Source organism: Leptonychotes weddellii, chromosome 11 (genome assembly GCF_054177405.1).
Source record: "Leptonychotes weddellii isolate Sample4059 chromosome 11, ASM5417740v2, whole genome shotgun sequence".
Classification (NCBI taxonomy): Eukaryota; Metazoa; Chordata; class Mammalia; order Carnivora; family Phocidae; genus Leptonychotes; species Leptonychotes weddellii.
Window position 1 is genome coordinate 61,251,524 of NC_138379.1, and position 19,031 is coordinate 61,270,554.

Genomic DNA, 19,031 nt, shown 5'->3' on the forward strand with positions numbered 1-19,031 from the left:
TTAGTGCTCTGAATCTATCCTGCCAGTTCTTTCTGGCCTGCCAGGTCTCTGTGGATAGGTCTGTTGCCAATCTGTTTCTACCATTGTAGGATACATATCTCTTCTCTTGAGCTGCTTTCAGGATTTTCTCTTTGTCTCTGAGACTCATAAGTTTTACTATTAGATGTCGGGGTGTGACCTATTTTTATTGATTTTTGAGAGGGGTTCTCTGTGCCTCTGGGACTTTGATGCCTGTTTCCTTCCCCAAATTAGGGAAGTTCTCTGCTGTAATTTGCTCCAATATATGTTCTGCCCCTCTCTCTCTTTCTTCTTCTTCCGGGATCCCAATTATTCTAATATTGTTTCATCTTATGGTATCACTTATGTTTTGAATTCTGCCCTCGTGATCCAGTAGTTGTTTAGCTCTCTTTTTCTCAGCTTCTTTATTTTCCATCATTTGGCCTTCTATATCACTGATTCTCTCTTCTGCCTCATTTATCCTAGCAGTTAGAGCCCCCATTTTTGATTGCACCTCATTAATAGCCTTTTTGACTTCGACTTGGTTAGATTTTAGTTCTTTTATTTCTCCAGAAAGGATTTCTCTAATAACTTCCATGCTATTTTCAAGCCCAGCTAGTATCTTTAAAATCATGATTCTGAACTCTAGGTCTGAGATTGTACTAATGTCCATATTGAGTAGGTCCCTGGCTGTCAGTACTACCTCTTGTTCTTTTTGTTGAGGTCTTTTTTTCCATCTTGTCATTTTGTCCAGAGGGGAATAGATGAATAAGAGAACAAACTGCTAAAAGGTAACAACATCCCCACAAAATAGGCTCTAAGCAAATCAGAAAAGACCTGAAACTAGGGGAAAAGAAAGGGAAAGAAAGAAAAAAGCAAAAGAAAGAAAAAGAAAAAGAAAAAGATAAAAACAAACAAAAACAGAATAAAACAAAAAAAAACAGAGTATGATCAAATATGATCAGGCTGGTGCATAGTTCAGTGCCACACGCTAGATTTTGGGTGTACTTTGGTCTGTTAGAAGAAAGTGCCTCCCAAAATTTTAAAGAAAGAAAAATTTACATATGTTCAAAAATAAGGGTTGATATGATGAAGGGATGGAATATGACTGTAAAGATGAAAATTATAAAAAATTTTATAAAAGGAATTGATAGGAAGTTGTTTGAGAAAAGAAAGGAGAGGATTTAAAAAAAGGGGGGGAGAGAATGTGATCAGGCAGGAGAGTAGAACAAAGCCATACACTAGAGATTTAGGGTATATTTTGATCTGATAGAAGAAACTGTATCTCAATATTTTAAAGGGAGAACAACTTATATATATATGCCAAAAATAAGGGTAACTACTCTGAAGGGATAGAATATGGCTCTAAAAATGAAAAATAAAAATGTTTTTTAAAAAAGGGATTGATAAGATGTTGGTTGAAAAAGGGAAAAAGAAAAATTCAAAAAAAAAAGACAGTTAAAAAGAATTAACTTTGAAAGACTAAAGAATCATGGTAAAAAAGCCATGAATTGTATGTGCAGTATTCCCCTAGCGCTGGAGTTCTGCCATTCTCACTGATCAGTAAACTTGGTCTTGGCTGGCTGTTCCTGCTGATCTTCTGGGGGAGGGGCCTGTTGCTGTGGTTCCCAAATGTCTTTCCCGGAGGTGAAATTGCCCTGCCCTTCCCGGGTCCCGGCTAAGAAATCTGCTCAGGTTTGCTCTTGGGAGCTTTTGTTTCCAGCAAGCTTTCCGTACATCTTTGGAGGCCAAGAGTGAAAATGGCGGCCCTCCAATCTCCATCCCGAAGAAGCCAAGAACTCGGAGCCCTGCTCTTCAGTGCACCCCCAGAGAAAAGCAGTCAGTCACACCCATCTCCCCTTTCTCTGGCCGCACTCTGTGCTCACCTGGCCTGTGACCGAGCATTTCTATCTCTGGCACCCGACCCCATGTGGAGTCTCCAAACCCAGCAGATCCCTGCGGTGCACTCCCGTGCCGCTCCTCTCAGGGGAGGATGGGGGTCTCCCCGGATCTGCCCCTTATTGGGTCCCTGCTGGAAGAGCAGTGGCCCGACTGTGCCGCGGATCACGGTTTATGGCAACCCCGAGCTGAGAGCCTGCTCCTTGGCTCTGTCTCTGCAGCTGGCTTCCCCACTCCCATATCTGGGAGCTCTGCTGCACTCAGGCACCCCTGGTCTTTCTGTGATCCCTGAGACCACACTCTCCCAGAGAGGAACCTCCCACTTAGCCACTGGAGCGACGTCCCTCAGCGGAGCTGACTTCTAAAAGTTCCGATTTTGTGCTCCGTTACTGTATCACTTGCCAGAAGTGGCTGACGGAGGCCCCCTCCCCTGCTGTCTATCTTCCCGAATGTCGCCTCGGATTCACTTCTCTGCACGTCCTACCTTCCAGAAAGTGGTCGCTTTTCTGTTCAAAGAGTTGTTGCTCTTCTTTTCTTCGATCTCCTGTTGAGTTCGTAGGTATTCAGAATGGTTTGATCACTATCCAGCTGAGTTCCTGAGACCAGACCAAATCCAGGTCTACCACTCCTTCGCATCTTGTTCCACCCCCAGAATATTATTATTTTATATGGTGTCTTTATGAGGACAAGGGGGACAAATTTCTCTTTGAGCTTGGTAATAGGGTTACTGTACATTTCCTAAACAAATATGATATTTTTCATGAACACTGGTCATCTTTTGCATAAGACTCTTTGCCTGTTCACATCAATCCCAAGCAAGTTTAGAGCCACATTTGTTGTCCCCCCAGAACAAGTTTATGTCCCTCTTTTACTGCATCTATTTTCCTTTAACATTTTTTCTTATTCATTTTATTTGAACATACTTTCATTTTAAGCTATCTGAACACTTTTTTTAACAGTAAAAAATTAAAGTTGGGTAAAAATTAAAATTAAAAATTAAAGTTGGAAGTGCCTGAGTCATTCAGAATAGAGGGCTTTAATTTCACAGAAGTTTTTAACAATTTTTAGGTTTTTTCCATTATTCCTACCAAAAATATATTGAATCAAAGGAAATCCACCAGATAGACCTTCTTACCTTTGTTAAAACAGTATTTTTTTAATTAAATTTGATCTCCTCTTTGGCCTCCAAGATAGATCTTACATTAAGTAGACTCAGAGTTTAAGAAACCAAAAGATATCTAGCTAATATTATTGAACACCCACTATGTTCCCAATATTATTCTAAGCATTTATGATGTTTTACATGTGAGAATATTCAAGAGCAGAGGGGTTATGGCTTCCTAGCACACAGAAATTTTCTAACTTACCCAAGACCAGTAGCTAGGAACTGTTATAGCCAAGAACCATGAACCATGACGCTAGTGTCCACACTGCTGGTACTGACTGGATGGAACTATCTCAACAAGGTCTCACAAGTACTTGCTTCATATAGTTTTCACTTGTGAGTTTCTGGATAATACAATCTTTCTATTTATAACATGGAAATTTTCATTTACTCAATCTCTTCTTATAATTTTTCTATTTCTCTTTTTTTCTTTTCTAAGAGCACTTGCTTAAATTATCTTCTTTTAAACTTAATCTTATTATTTTTAATTTAAAATATGTGGATTATTTTATTATAGATATTGTTATAGATTAGCAATTAAATACCATATATTTTAATATGAATGCTATTCCTTTAAATAACTTATCAGTATTTAATGATAAATAGGTATTGATTTTTAAAGGCTAGATTTACTCAAGAATTTCAAGAAACATAATTCTAGTAAAAGGCAGAGATTATAAATATTTACCCAGGTGAATTTTGATTCAAAGATGTATTTTATTTAGTAAGCATATAGTATTTTTTCTCTAATCAGCTTTTTTGAAGTATGATTTACATATTTTGTTACAGTGCAATGAGTCTTCACAAACATTTGCACTCATGTATCCAGCATCAGTTAAGACATAGAACCTTTCCATCACTCCCACAAAGTTCCATCATTCCTCTTTATAGTCAACGCATCCTTTGCTTCCTGTCCCAGATAATCACTGATAAGATTTATATCACTATAAATTAGAGTGGAGTTGCATAAAGTGAATTCTTCTGTGTTTGGCTTCTTTCACTTATCATCCACTTTTTTGCATGTACTAGCAGTCTGTTCCTTTTCATTTCTGGTAATTTTCTATTGTATGGCTACACCATAGTTTGTCCGTTCACCTGTTAATGGACATTTTAGTTGCTTCCAGGTTTTTGGCTAATATGAATAAAGCTTCTTTGTTTTTTAAGATTTTATTTATTTATTTGACAGAGAGAGACAGCGAGAGAGGGAAGACAAGCAGGGGGAGTGGGAGAGGGAGAAGCAGGCCTCCTGCGGAGCAGGGAGCCCAATGCGGGGCTCGATCCCAGGACCCTGGGACCATGACCTGAGCCGAAGGCAGATGCTTAACGACTGAGCCACCCAGGCGCCCCATGAATAAAGCTTCTATGAACATTCATGTTCAATTCTTAGAGTAGATACAGGTTTTCTTCTTCTCTTGGGTAAATACCTATGAGTTGAAAACTGGACCATCTAGTAAATACATGTTTAATTTATATAAGCAACTGCAAAATTGATTTTCAAGTGACTGTTTTATTTTTGCTGCAATAAGAAATGTCTAAGCATTCCACACTCGGGCCAACACTTGGTATTGTCAGTACTCTGCTTTGTTTTGTTTTAGCCTTTTTAGTCAGTAGATTGTTTCTATATCCTGAATACAAAGCCTTTGTTAGATATATGTATTCCTGATATTTGTTCTTAGTCTGTGGCCTCTCTTTTCATGTTCTTAACACTGTCTTTTTTTTTTTCAAGATTTTATTTATTTATTTGTTTATTTATTTATTTATTTGAGAGAGAGAGAGACAAAGAAAGACAGAGCACAAGCAGGGGAGAGGCAGAGGGTGAGGGAGAAGCAGACTCCCTGCCAAGCAGGGAGCCCAATGCGGGGCTCCATCCCAGGACCCTGGAGATCATGACCTGAGCCAAAGGCAGACGCCCAACCATCTAAGCCACCCAGGTGCCCCTTAACACCGTCTTTTAAAGAACAGAAGGTTTTAATTTTGATGAAATCCAATTTAACATTTTCTACCTATATGATTAGTGCATTTTGTGCCCTACATAATAAATTTTGCTTACCCTAAGTTTCTTAAGAATTTTCTAGGTAAATAATCATGTCTTCAGTGGCAGTGTTACTTCTTTCCAAAGTGAATACTTCTTCCTTTTTTTTTTTTTTTTTTGGCTTTTTTGGCTAGGATATTGAGTATAATTTTTTTTGTGTGTGTGTGTGTGTAAGATTTATTTATCTATTTTAGGGGAGAGAGAGAGAGAGGCGGGAGGGGCAGAGGGAGAGGGAGAGAGACAGAATCCTCAAGCAGACCCCGCCCCCCCCCCCGCCCGGCCCCACTGAGCCCAGAGCCTGATGTGAGTCTTGATCCCAGGACCCTGAGATCATGACCTCAGCTGAAAACAAGTCAGACGCTCAAACGACTGAGCCACCAAGGTTCTCCTCCAGTATAATTTTGAACAGAAACCCTTGGGTTTTTACCCCAATATTATGGGAGAAGCAATCAGCTTTCACCATAAAGAGGTTGCTAACTATAGTTTCTTTATTGGGGAATAGAAATTTAGTACTATTCCCAGTTTGCTGAAAATATAAAGTTTAAAAAGTATTTTCTTATTATCATTTTAGTATCTATGGACTGTATGGTGATACCCCCTTTTTTATTCTAACTGATAATTTGTGGTTTTTCTCTTTTTTCCTATTAGTCTTGCTGGGCTAATCAATTCTATTAGTCCTTTTAAAATATCAACTTTTGTTTTGCTATATCTGTCTGACATTTGTTTTATATTTCTTTGATTTTCTGCTCAAATCAAGATAAAAATCTTTCCTGCTACTTGCTTTAGCTTAATTAGCTTTTTTCTAGCCTTTAAGGTGGAAAATTAAATTGTTAAAATTTTTTAAGGGTATTTTTTATTTATTCATTTGAGAGAGAGAGACAGAGCATGAGCAGAAGGGAGGGTCAAAGGGAGAGGAGAAACAGACTCCATGCTGAGCATGGACCCCAATGGGGGGCTTGATCCCAGGACTTGGGGATCATGACTTGAGCTGAAGGCAGATGCTTAACCAACTGAGCCACCCAGATGGTCCTAAATTGTTAAATTTAACTTTTATTATTATTATTATTATTATCAATTTCCAGTTTAATTCTGTTGTCAGAGAGCCGACTGTAGGATTTTAATCTTTCAGAACTCATTATGAAAAATTGTGACCTAAAATATGACATATGTACACTTAAAAATAGTATGTATTTTGAAATTGTTGGACATAAAGTCATGTACCTGTTAGGTATATAAATGGTTGATAATATTTAGATTTTCTGTATCCTTACTGTTTCTTTTTCTACTTGATCCATCAATGACTAAGAAAAGGTCATTAAAATCCTCAAGTATAACTGAGGACTGATTTATTTCTCCTCTCATTTCTGTCAGTGTTTGCTTTGTGAGTTCTGAAGCTCTAGTATTAGTTGTATGAATATTTGCAATTTTTATCACTTTCTGATGAACTGCACCTTGTCCCATAATGAAATGTCTTTATTTCTTCTAATACTTTTTTTGTTGAGACCTTTTCTTTTTAGTATAAAATAGCCATGCCAAGGTTCTCTGGAGGTTTTTTTTTTTTTTTTTTGCATGTATTTGCACATATTTTTCCATGCTTTAAGTTCCAGGTTATTTATATTTTTAAATTTAAAATGCTTCCCTTATTATAACATATATGGATCCTTTATTGAGAATGTTTTATGGTTTCTGTAATTATTGACATGATTGGATTTAAATCTATCAGCTTGTTAGTTGTTTTCTATTTTGCTGTTATTCAAAAATTATGTTTAATGTTTGCTCTAGAATCAAGTGTTCATTTTAGACCATTTAATTGAAATCAGAACTTTCACTTTTCTTACCTCATGTCTCACACTTTACTTTTTGTACTTTCTACTTCTCACTCCACTTCACACCTGATATTTTGGAGTTCCCAATTCCAGCTCCCCACTTCAAAATATAATAAACTTATAGAGTAAATTTCCATTTACAGGTTTCCCCTGCTATTCAAGAGTAGAGCTATAAAATTCATAAGAAAGTTTTGGTATGGACATCTATTCTCATTCCCCTGGGTAAATAACCAAGGAATGGAATGACTGGGCCATTTGGAAAGTGTATGTTTAAATGTTTAAGGAACTGTCAAACTCTTTTCCAAAGAGGTTGTATTATTTCATATTCTTACCAAGCAGTATGTGAGAATTCTACATCCTTTGTAACAATTGCTATGGTTCATTCTACTAGGTATGTAGTGGTGCCTCAATGTGGATTAACTTATATTTCCATGATTACTAATGATGTTAGGCATCTTTTCATGTACTTATTGGCCAATATACATTGTGTAAAAGTGTGTGTTCAGATCCCTTACCAATTTCTTAATTGGGTTGCATTCTTACTATTGAGTTTTAAAAGTTATATATTTGAATGCAAGATTTTGTCTTGTATATGCGCTGTGAATATTTCTTCCAATCTGTGGCTTGTTTTTCATTTTCTTAATGGTGTCTTTTGAAGAGTAAATGTTATCTATCTACATAAGAGTAAATGTTATCTATCTACATAAATTATATTTATATCTATATAAATCTATAGGATATATATTTTCAGATTTTTATTTTCTAAGGAAAGGTTTTTCTTACGTTTTTATGGTAGAAATTTTATAGTTTCTTCTTAGATTTTATTTATTTATTTGACAAAGAGAGAAAGAGAGAGAGAGCATAAGTGGGGAGAGGGCAGAGGGAGAGAGAGAAAGAGAATCCTGGAGCAGACTCCCTGCTGAGTGAGGAGCTCCATGCAGGGCTTGATCCCAGAACCCTGGGATCATGATCTGAGCTGAAGGGAGACACTTAACCGACTAAGCCACCCAGGTGCCCCGAAATTTTATAGTTTTAAAGTTTACTTTTTATGTCTATGATCCATTTCAAGTTAGTTTTCATGTATGGTGCGAATTAGGGTTGTTGCTGAATTTTCTCTGTATGGATGTTCTATTGATCCAGCACCACTTGTTGCAAAGACATTCTGTTCTTCCACTGAATTACCTTGACATCTTTATTGAAAAATAATTGACTATATATACATATATATATAGTCATATATATATATTGTTCTATTTTTTTACATTTTGTACTATTTCTTTGATCTTAATGTCTATATTTTATTCATACCAATTTGTCCTGATTTCTGTATCTATATATCAAGTCTTAAAGTTAGGTAGGATAGTTCCTCAAAATTTTTTCTTTCTTTAAAAATGGTTTAGATTATTCTATAGCACTTTTTTCATATAAATTTTAGAATCAATTTATACAAAAAGCCTGATGGAATATTGATTGTAATTGACTTGAATCTGTTCAATTCTATAGATTCATTTGGGATAGTTATCATCTTAATGATAAACATGACTCTTCCAATTCATAAATATGACATATTGCTTCATTTATTTAGATGTTTTCAATTATTCTTACCACTGTTTTGCTGTTTTCCACATAGAAGTCTTAACCTCATTTGTTAGATATATTCCTAGGTTTTATTTTGGAGTGGACACTACTGTAAGTTAAATTAAATTTTTAATTTTATTTTTCAATCATTCCATGCTAGTATATAAGAACATAATCAATGTTTTTGTTAAACTTTATTCTATGACTTTAATAAATTTATTTATTTAGTTCTAATCATTATTTTAAATACCCCCTGGACTTTTCCAGGTAAACAATCATATGACCTCCAAATACGGTGTATTTACATTTTCTCTCTAAACTTTCTTTTTCTTGCATTTATTGCAATGGCTACAAATTCCAGTAGAATTCTGAACAGAAATGGTGAAAACAGGCATGCTTCCTTTGCTCCCAATCTCAGGGACAATTTTAAGAATTAAATAAGATATTAGCTATAGATATTTCATAGATGGCCTTTATTTGTATGAACAAGTTTATTACTATTCCTAGTTTAGTGATAGTTTTTTCAGACATGGGTGTGGAATTTTGTCAAATTACTTCTCTGTATCTACTGAGATAGTCATGTGGATTTTCTCCATTTTTCTGTTACTAGGTGAATTACATTTTTTTTTAAGATTTTATTTATTTGACAGACAGAGACACAGCGAGAGAGGGAACACAAGCAGGGAGAGTGGGAGATGGAGAAGCAGGCTTCCCGCTGATCAGGGAGCCCAATGTGGGGCTCAATCCCAGGACCCTAGGATCACGACCTGAGCCAAAGGCACACGCTTAATGACTGAGCCACCCAGGCGCCCCAAGGTGAATTATATTTTTGATTATCCAATGTTAAACCAACCTTAAATTCCTGCAGTACCCCCCCTTACCTCATTATATTATCCTCTGTATACATTTTTTATTCAATTTACAAATTTTTTTGGAAATGGAAATGTGTATCTAAGTCCAACTGCTGTTATGCTGAGAATATTTGTACCTATATTCATGAGGAGTATTGATCTCTAATTTTTATTGTGTTTTTGTAATATCTTTGTCAGATTTTGGTATTATTGCTATGTTAGACTTTGAAGTTCAACTGGATGATAAGCCCTCCATTTTTTATAAAAACATTTGTATAGGATTGAATGTTATATCTTCTTATATAATTGATGGAATTCATCAAAGAAAATATTTCAACCTAGGGTTAGCTTTTGTAGAATATATTAGTTAACAAATACAATGTCTTTAATAGATAAAAGGATATTCTGATTTTCTGTGTCTTCTTGTGTCAATTTTGGTAAGCTATATTTTCAAAAAATATGTTTATTTCACCTAACTTACCAAATTTATTAGTAAGAAGTTCCTCATAGTATTTGCTAATCATTCTTTTAATACTGATATGATTCTGGAGTTATAATACCCATTTTTTTCTTGGTATTGGTGATTTGTGTTCTTTCCTCTTTTTTTCTTCTTCATGTGTCTGGCTGGAGGATTGTCACTTTTTTCATCTTTTCACAGACCAACTTTTTCTTTATTAATTTTCTGTATTTTTTCCTATTTCACTGTTTTTCTCTTATTTTTATTATTTTTTCCTTTCTATCTACTTTGGGTATTCCTTTTTCTTTTTATTCCAACTTCTTAAGATGGAACCTTAGATCATTGATATCAGATATTCTTCTTTACAGATATTTGCATTTAAAGGTATATCATTCCTTATAAGGATTGTTTTATGACATCACACAAATTTTGAGGAGTTTAATTTTTATTGTCATTCAGTTTAACATATTTTCTATTTTCTTTAGTGATTTTATCTTTGACACATTATTTAGAAATGTGCTGTTTCTAGATATGTGGAGTTTTCCTACATATCTCAATGATTGCTTTCTAATTTTACTCCATTTTGTTAAAAGAATACATTCTTTATGATTTCAATTCTTTTTTCTTTTTTAAGATTTTATTTATTTATTTGACAGAGAGAGATAGCGAAAGAGGGAACACAAGCAGGGGGAGTGGAAGAGGGAGAAACAGGCTTCCCGCGGAACAAGGAGCCCGATGTGGGGCTCGATCCCAGGATCCTGGGATCGTGACCTGAGCCGACGGCAGACGCTTAACGACTGAGCCACCCAGGCGCCCCTATGATTTCAATTCTTTTGAACTTACAAGGACTTGACTTATGGCTAGGATGATTAGTATGTAGTCTGCTATATGCACAAATGAAAAGAATATTTATTCTGTGGTGGTTGGATGTAGAGTTCAGTAAATATCAATTAGTTCAAAAGGTTCATTTGTTATTCATATATTTTATGTTTTTACAATTTTTTTGTCTAGTTCTCTCAACCAGTTGCTGTAAGAAGGGTACTAAAATCTTCTATTATGATTATAGAATTGTCTATTCCTTATGGTCTGTTTTTGCTTTATGTATTTTCAATCTCTATTAATTGCTTAATACTCATTGATAATTGTTATATCTTCCTGATAAATCTTCTCTTTTATCATTATTAAATGTCTCTATTTATCTCTAGTAACACCCTGATATGACATCAATTTTATCTGCTATTAGAATCACAATGTCACCCTTCTCATGCTTACTGCTTGTATATTATAATTTTCTCCCCTTTAAGAAGCTTAATTGTACCCTACCCTCATCCATATGTTGAAGTCCTAATCCCCAGCACCTTAAAATATGAGCTTATTTAGGAAATGAATCATTGGTGATAAAAGTAAGATGACATCATATTGGAGTATTGTGGGTACTTAATCTAATATGACTGATGTCCTTTAAAGGGGGAAAATTGGGATAAAGCATGCATACAGGGAGAATGCCATGTGAACCTCAAGATGGCCATCTACAAGTCAAGGAAAGAGGAGGTGTAACAAATATTGTCCTCAAAGCCTTTGAAAGGAAACAACACTGAAAACACCTTGGTTTTGGACTTCTAGCATCTAGAATTGTGAGACAATAAATATCTGTTGTTTAAGCCACACAGTTTATGTTACTTTGTTACAGCAGCCCTGACAAACAAGTACATTCCCTTTTAACATTCAAAGTGTTTGTGTCTTTATATTTAAAGGTTTCTTTCTTTCTTCTTTCTCTTTTTCTTTCTTTCTTTTCTTTCTCTCTTCTTTCTTTCTTTCTTTCTTCTTTCTTTTTTTCCTTTCTTTCCTACCTTCCTTCTTTCCTTCCTTCCCTTCCCTTTCCTTCCTTCCTTCCTTTTTTTGTATCCGTTCTCTCAATTCTCTCAATATCCTCCCCTATTTTTTAGTTGTATGTTTCTTAAACTTTTCTTAAAATTTAATTTAACTTTGTTTAGCCCTAACATACTTTTTTTTCTATTTGCCCCCTCTGATTTTTGCGTTTCTGTCCCTCAACCTGTCTTGTAATGTATAATTTGGATATTTTTAATATTTCATTTTAACTTTTGGCTTTTAAATTAGATCAATTTATATTATTTAATTAGCATTATTCTGTGGATTTCAATCATGCATTTCTAATCACCCACAGTCTACTTAAAGTTATTACTGCCTACAGCTCTTCCTCTCAAATGGAGAAATCTTGCAAACATGTAGGTCCCTTTATACCCATGCTGATCTTCATGCTACTGCAGTCATATGTATCACATCTACATTCCCTGACAGTCCACCAGAAAAATGTTTTCATTTTTGCTTAATCATGCATATTTTTTTCATTTTTATTCTTTCATTGTGAAAAGTGTGCTCTTTAATCCCCTTCCCTTATTTCCCTCATTTCTCCACCGGCCCCCTGTCTAGTAACCACCAGTTTGTTCTCTATATTTAAGAGTCTATTTCCAGGGCGCCTGGGTGGCTCAGATGGTTAAGCGTCTGCCTTCGGCTCAGGTTATGATCCCAGGGTCCTGGGATCGAGTCCCACATTGGGCTCCCTGCTCGTTGGGGGCCTGCTTCTCCCTCTGTCTCTCATGAATAAATAAATAAAATCTTAAAAAAAAAATTAAAAAAAAGTCTGTTTCCAGGCTTGCCTCACTTTCTTTCTTTTTTTTTTTACTTTGCTCGTGTTTTGTTTCTTAAATTCCAGATGTGACTGAGATCATATGGTATCTGTCTTTTTCTGAGGGACTTATTTAGTTTAGCATTATACTCTCTAGCTCCATCCATGCTGTTGCAAATGGCAAAATTCCATTCTTTTTATTCTGGGGGTGAATAATATCCCATTGTGTATATATACCACATTTTCCTTATCCATTCATCTATTGATAGATATTTAGGTTGTTTATATAGTTTGGCTATTGTAAATAATGCTGCAATAAACAGGGGTGCATGTATCACTTTGAATTAGTGGGGTTTTTTTATAATTTGGGGGTAAATAACCAGTAGTGCAACTGCTGGATCATAGGGTAGTTCTTTTTTTTTTTTTTTTAAGTTTTTTGAAGAGCCTCCATGCTGTTTTCCATAGTGGCTGCACCAATTTGCATTCCCACCAACAGTGCATGAGAGTTCCCTTTCTTCCACATCCTCACCAACACTTATTGTTTCTTGTGTTGTTGATTTTAGCCATTCTGACATGTGTGAGGTGATACCTCATTGTAGTTTTGATTTGCATTTTACTGATGATGGGTGATGTTGAGCATCTTTTCATGTGTCTGTTGGTCATCTGTATGTCTTCTTTGGAAAAATATCTTTTCCTGTTCTCTGTTTTTTTTTTTAATTGAATTATTTATTTTTTTGGGTATTGAGTTGTATCAGTTCTTTATATATTTTGCATAATAACCCTTTATCTGTTACATCATTTGCAAATATCTTCTCCCATTCAGTAGGTTGCCTTTTACTTTTGTTGATTGTTTCCTTCCTGTGCAGAAGCTTTTAAAATATATTTTACATATTGTATAATACACACACACACACACACACACATATACATACATACATACAGACACACATGGTCCCAATAGTTTATTTTTGCTTTTATTTCCCTTGTCTCAAGAGACATAGCTAGAAAAATGTTGCTATGGCCTGTGTCAGAGGCCATAGCAACATCTTCAAGGATTTGAACAAAATCTTCAAGGATTTTTATGGTTTCAGGTCTCACCTTTAGGTCTTTAAACCATTTTGGGTTATTTTTGTGTATGATGAAAGCAAGTGGTCCAGGTTCATTCTTTTGCATGTAACTGACCAGTTTTCCTAATACCATTTACTGAAGAGACGTCTTTTTCCCATTGTATATTCATTCCTTTTTTTTTTGAAGATTAATTGACCATATAATTGTGGGCTTATTTCTGGGTTTATAGTCTCTTCTATTGATCTATGTTTCTATTTTTATGCCAGTAACATACTGTTTTAATTACTACCACTTTGTACAATAACTTGATATCTGAAATTGTGATACCTCTAGTTTATTTTTCTTTTTCAAGATTGAAGTCTTTTTGGTTTGAAGTCTTTTGTGATTCCATACAAATTTTAGGATTGTTTGTTCTAGTTCTGTAAAAAATTGCTGTTGGCATTTTGATAGGGATTGCATTAAATCTGTAGATTGCTTTGGGTATTATACACATTTTAAGAATAATTTTTCTTCCAACCCATGAACATGGAGTGTCTTTCCATTTCTCTGCCCCATTTTGAATTTCTTTCATCAGTGTTTTATAGTTTTCAGAGCATGGATCTTTCATCTCTTTGGTTAAATTTATTCTTAGACATCTTATTGTTTTTGTTGCAATTGTAAATGTGATAGTTTTCTTAATTTCACTTGCTGCTACTTCATTATTAGTGTATAGAAATACAACAGGTTTCTGTAGGTTGATTTTGTATCCTGCAACTTTACTGAATTCACTTATCAGTTTTAGTAGTTTTTTGGTGGAGTCTTTAGAGTTTTCTATACATAGTATCATATCATCTGCAAATGAGAGTTTTACTTCTTTCTTACCAATCTGGATGCCTTTTATTTATGTTTTCTAATTGCTGTGGCTAGGACTTCCACTACTATGTTGAATTAAAGTGGTTTATTCACTCTAAAGTGGACATCCTTGTCTTGTTCCTGAACTTAGGGGAAAAGCTCTAATTTTTCACCATTGAGTATGATGGTGGCTGTGGGTTTTTCATATAAGGCCTTATTATGTTGAGATATGTTCTCTCTAGACCTGCTTTGCAAAGGGTTTTTATCATGAATGGATGCTGTACTTTGTCAAATGCTTTCTCTGTATCTATTGAAATGATATGGTTTTTATCCTTTCTCTTATTGCTGTGAGTTATCACATTGATTGTTCTGCAAATATTGAACCACACTTGCATCCAGGGAATAAATGCTACTTGATCATGGCATATGATTTTTTAAAATATATTGTTGGATTTGATTTGCTAGTATTTTGTTGAGGATTTTTGCATCTATACTCATGAGAAATAACTGCCATGTAGTTATCCTTTTTGTGGTGTCTTTGTCTGGTTTTGGTATCAAGGTGATACTGGCCTCATAGAATGAATTAAGAAGTTTCCCTTCCTCTTGTATTTTTTGAAATAGTTTGAGAAGAATGGGTATTAACTCTTCTTTAAATACATGGTCGAATTCGCCTTTGAAGCCGTCTGGTCCTGGACTTTTGGCTTTTTGGAGTTTTTTGTTTTGTTTTGTTTTTAATTACTGATTCAATTTCATTGCTGGTAATTGGTCTGTTCAAATTTTCTTTGTTTTTCCTGGTTTAGTTTTGTAATAATCATGCATATTTTAAAGTTAAGAGGACAAACAGTCTTTTGTATTAATCTAGCCATTTACTATCTGGTCTCCTTGTATCACTGCTCTTCAGCCTGAACAACTTCCTATAGTATTTCTTGTAGAACAGGTCTGCTAGCAACAATTTCTCTTGATTTTCCTTCACTTGAAAATGTCTTTATTTTGATTTCAAGCATGAATATTATCTTCTCTTTTTTTAATCTTCTCTTGTTTAGACTTTCAGATTAACAATTATTTTCTTTCAGTATTTTAAAGATATTCTCTATAATTTCTACCTTGTGTGTAGGTTGTTTTCTGTAGGACTTTTCAATATTTTTTTTCTTTTGATATTCAGTACTTTGATTATAATATATATACATACAGGTTTTTTTTAAAAGATTTTATTTATTTGACAGAGAGAACACAAGCAGAGGGAGAGAGAGAAGCAGGCTCCCTGCTGAGGAAGGCGCCCAATGTGGGACTTGATCCCAGGACCCTGGGATCATGACCCAGGCGGAAGGCAACTGCTTAACTGACTGAACCACCCAGGTGTCCCATAGATATAGTTTTCTTTAAATTTATCCTGTATGGTGTTTTCTGAGATTCTTGAGCTGTAATTTTATGTTTTTCACCAAATTTGAGATTTTCTGTCCATTATTCCTTTAAATACCACTTTGGCCAATCTCCCTGCTTCTTTGGTGACTCCCATTGTTCATATTTAAAACTTTTGATATTATCCTACAGATTCCTGATGATTCCTTAATTTTTTGACAATCTGTTTTTCTCTCTGTTCTTCAGAATAAATACTTTCCATTTCTATCTTCAAGATCACTGATTTTTTTTTTCCTCTGTGATCTCTACTTTCCTATTGACTCCATTCATGGAGTTTTTAATCTCATATTTATTATTTTTCAGCTCTAAAACTTTTATTTGGTTCTTTATGTAAATGATATGCACTGCAGGGGTTGAGTACTGTCATGATTCTCTGAAGAATGTTGCTGTTTTTATAGGAAGTCAACTCAATTCAGTTCAGACTATAAGCTGTATCTCAGTTCATAAATTAGTCTGCTCAGGGTTCTATACAAAATACTGTGACTGGGTGACTTAAACAACAGCCATTTATTTCTCAGTAGGCTGTGAAGTCTAAGGTCAAGGTGCAGGCCAATTTGGTTTCTGGTGTCATCTGTCTTCCTGGCTGGCAGATGGCTGCCTCATTGCTGTATCTTCACATGGCCTTTCCTCAATACAAGCACGGAGTGAGAGAGAGCAAGACAGACCTCTGATGTCTGTTAGATTAAGAGCATGAGTTCCATCTTGAGGGTCCCATTTTCATGAACTTATTTACCGCTAATTATTTCCCAAGAGTCCCATCTCCAAATACCATCTCATTGGAGGTTTGGTCTTTCACATATGAATTTGGGTGTTACACATCCATAATATCCCATTCCTGGTTCCCCAAATTTATTTCCTTTTCACATTCATTCCACCCCAACCATCCCAAAAGTCTTCATTCTTTTCAACCTCAACTCTAAAGAATAAGATCCAAAGTCTCATTGAAATACCATCTAAATCAGGTATGGGTGAACCTTGAGGTGTAATTCATCCTGAGGCCCATAGTAAACAAATGGAACATTTTCCCATTAATTCTCAATAAGTTTTAACTTCGTTACCAAAATAAAAAAGTAAATGTGTTAGATTAATACTGTCCTAGGAATCCCTTTCATTATTAAAAACTTGTAATTGAAATTGCTATTTGAATGAGGTAACACGGACATTCTTAATCTGATCATGAGTGTATAAATCAGAATATTTTGTGAAATTTGTATGCATACATACATAAATATATATTTATAATGTATATATGAACTTAATGTGTTTCTAAACATATATGTGAACAATGTATAATTAATAACTATATAAAGTAAACATTTTAAATTTTATAAATATATAAAAATAATATGAAATAAAAGATCAGTTCAGGCTTAGCAAATACCTTGACTGCAACCTCATGTAAGCCTTTGACCAAGAACCACCCAGATAAGCTACTTACAGATTCCTAACCCACAGAAACTGTGAGATTTTAGCTGCTTATTGTTTTAAGCCAAGAATTCTGCTGTAATTTGTTACATAGGACTAGATAGCTAGAATATCCTCTAATAAAGGGCATCTATGAAGAGCACACAGGTAATAGCATACTTAATGGTGAAATACTGAATGATTCTCCCAGCCCCACATGAGGAACAGAGCAAGTATGACTGCTCTCACCATCTCTATTCAATTAGAGTTTACAGTCTGTGCAATAAGGTACAAAAAAGAAATAAAAACATCCAGATTGTAAAGGAAGAAGTAAAACTCTATCTGCAGTTTTTATTTTCTATATAGAAAATGCTATGGCTCTATAGATAAGCCAGTGGACTTAATAAGTGAGTTTAACAAGGCTGCAAGATACAAGATCAATCTATAAAAATAAACTATAGTTCTCTGACTAGCAATGAACAATCAAAAGCTGGCGTTTTAAAAATATCATTTACAAATAAATAAATAAATAAATAAATAAATAAATAAATAAATAAAACAAAAAAAATATCATTTACAAGAGCATCAACAATATGAAATATTTAGGGATAAATGTGACACAAAGTATGCATACTAGTATCCTGGAGACTACAAAATATTAGTGAAGTTAAGGAATACCTAAATAAGTAGAAGGATATACAGTGTTCATGGAATGAAAGACTTAATATTGTTAAGGTATCGATTATCCCCAAATTGATCTATAAATGCAAAGGTTTCCCAGTCAATCTCCCAGCTGATTTTTTTAATAGGGTGGGAGGGATGGGGTGGCTGGGTGTTAGACATTGGGGAGGGTATGTGCTATGGTGAGTGCTGGTGAATTGTGTAAGACTGATGAATCACAGACCTGTACCTCTGAAACAAATAATACATTATATGTTAAAAAAAGAAGAAGAAGAAGAAGATAGCAGGAAGGGAAAAATGAAGGGGGGGAATCGGAGGGGGAGATAAACCATGAGAGACTATGGACTCTGAGAAACAAACTGAGGGTTCTAGACGGGTGGGGCGTGGGGGGATGGGTTAGCCTGCTGATGGGTATTAAAGAGGGCACGTATTGAATGGAGCACTGGGTGTTATACGCAAACAATGAATCATGGAACACTACATCAAAAAAATAAATGAAAAAAAGAAATAATTAAACTTTAAAAAAAATTGAAATACTGATTCTAAAATTATATGCAAATGCAAAGGACTTAGAACATCCAAAACAACTTTGTAAAAGAGGAATAATGCTGGAGGATTGCACTACCCCATTATAAGACTTATCAAGAACTACAAAAATCCAAACAGTGTGTATTGCCATGCAGATAGAAAAATAGATCAATGGAACAGAATAAAAAGTCTAAAATCACACACATGCACACTCAACTGATTTTGTTAAAGACACAAAACTAATTCTGTGGAAAATACTCTTAAACAAATGGTGGCAGAATTACTGGATATCACATGCAAAAAAGGAACCTAAATTCATACCTCACAGTATACACAAAATTAACTCAAAATGGATTAAAGATCTAAATGTATATCCTAAAGCTAAAAAACATCTTTTTTTTTTCTAAGTAAGCACCACACAGGGAGTGAACTCACAACCCTGAGATTAAGACTTGAGCTGAGATCCAAGCCATCAAAAGGAATGAGATCTTGCCATTTGCAACGACGTGGATGGAACTGGAGGGTATTATGTTGAGTGAAATAAGTCAAACAGAGAAAGACATGTATCATATGATCTCACTGATATGAGGAATTCTTAATTGCAGGAAACAAACTGAGGGTTGCTGGAGTGGGGGGTGAGGTGGGAGG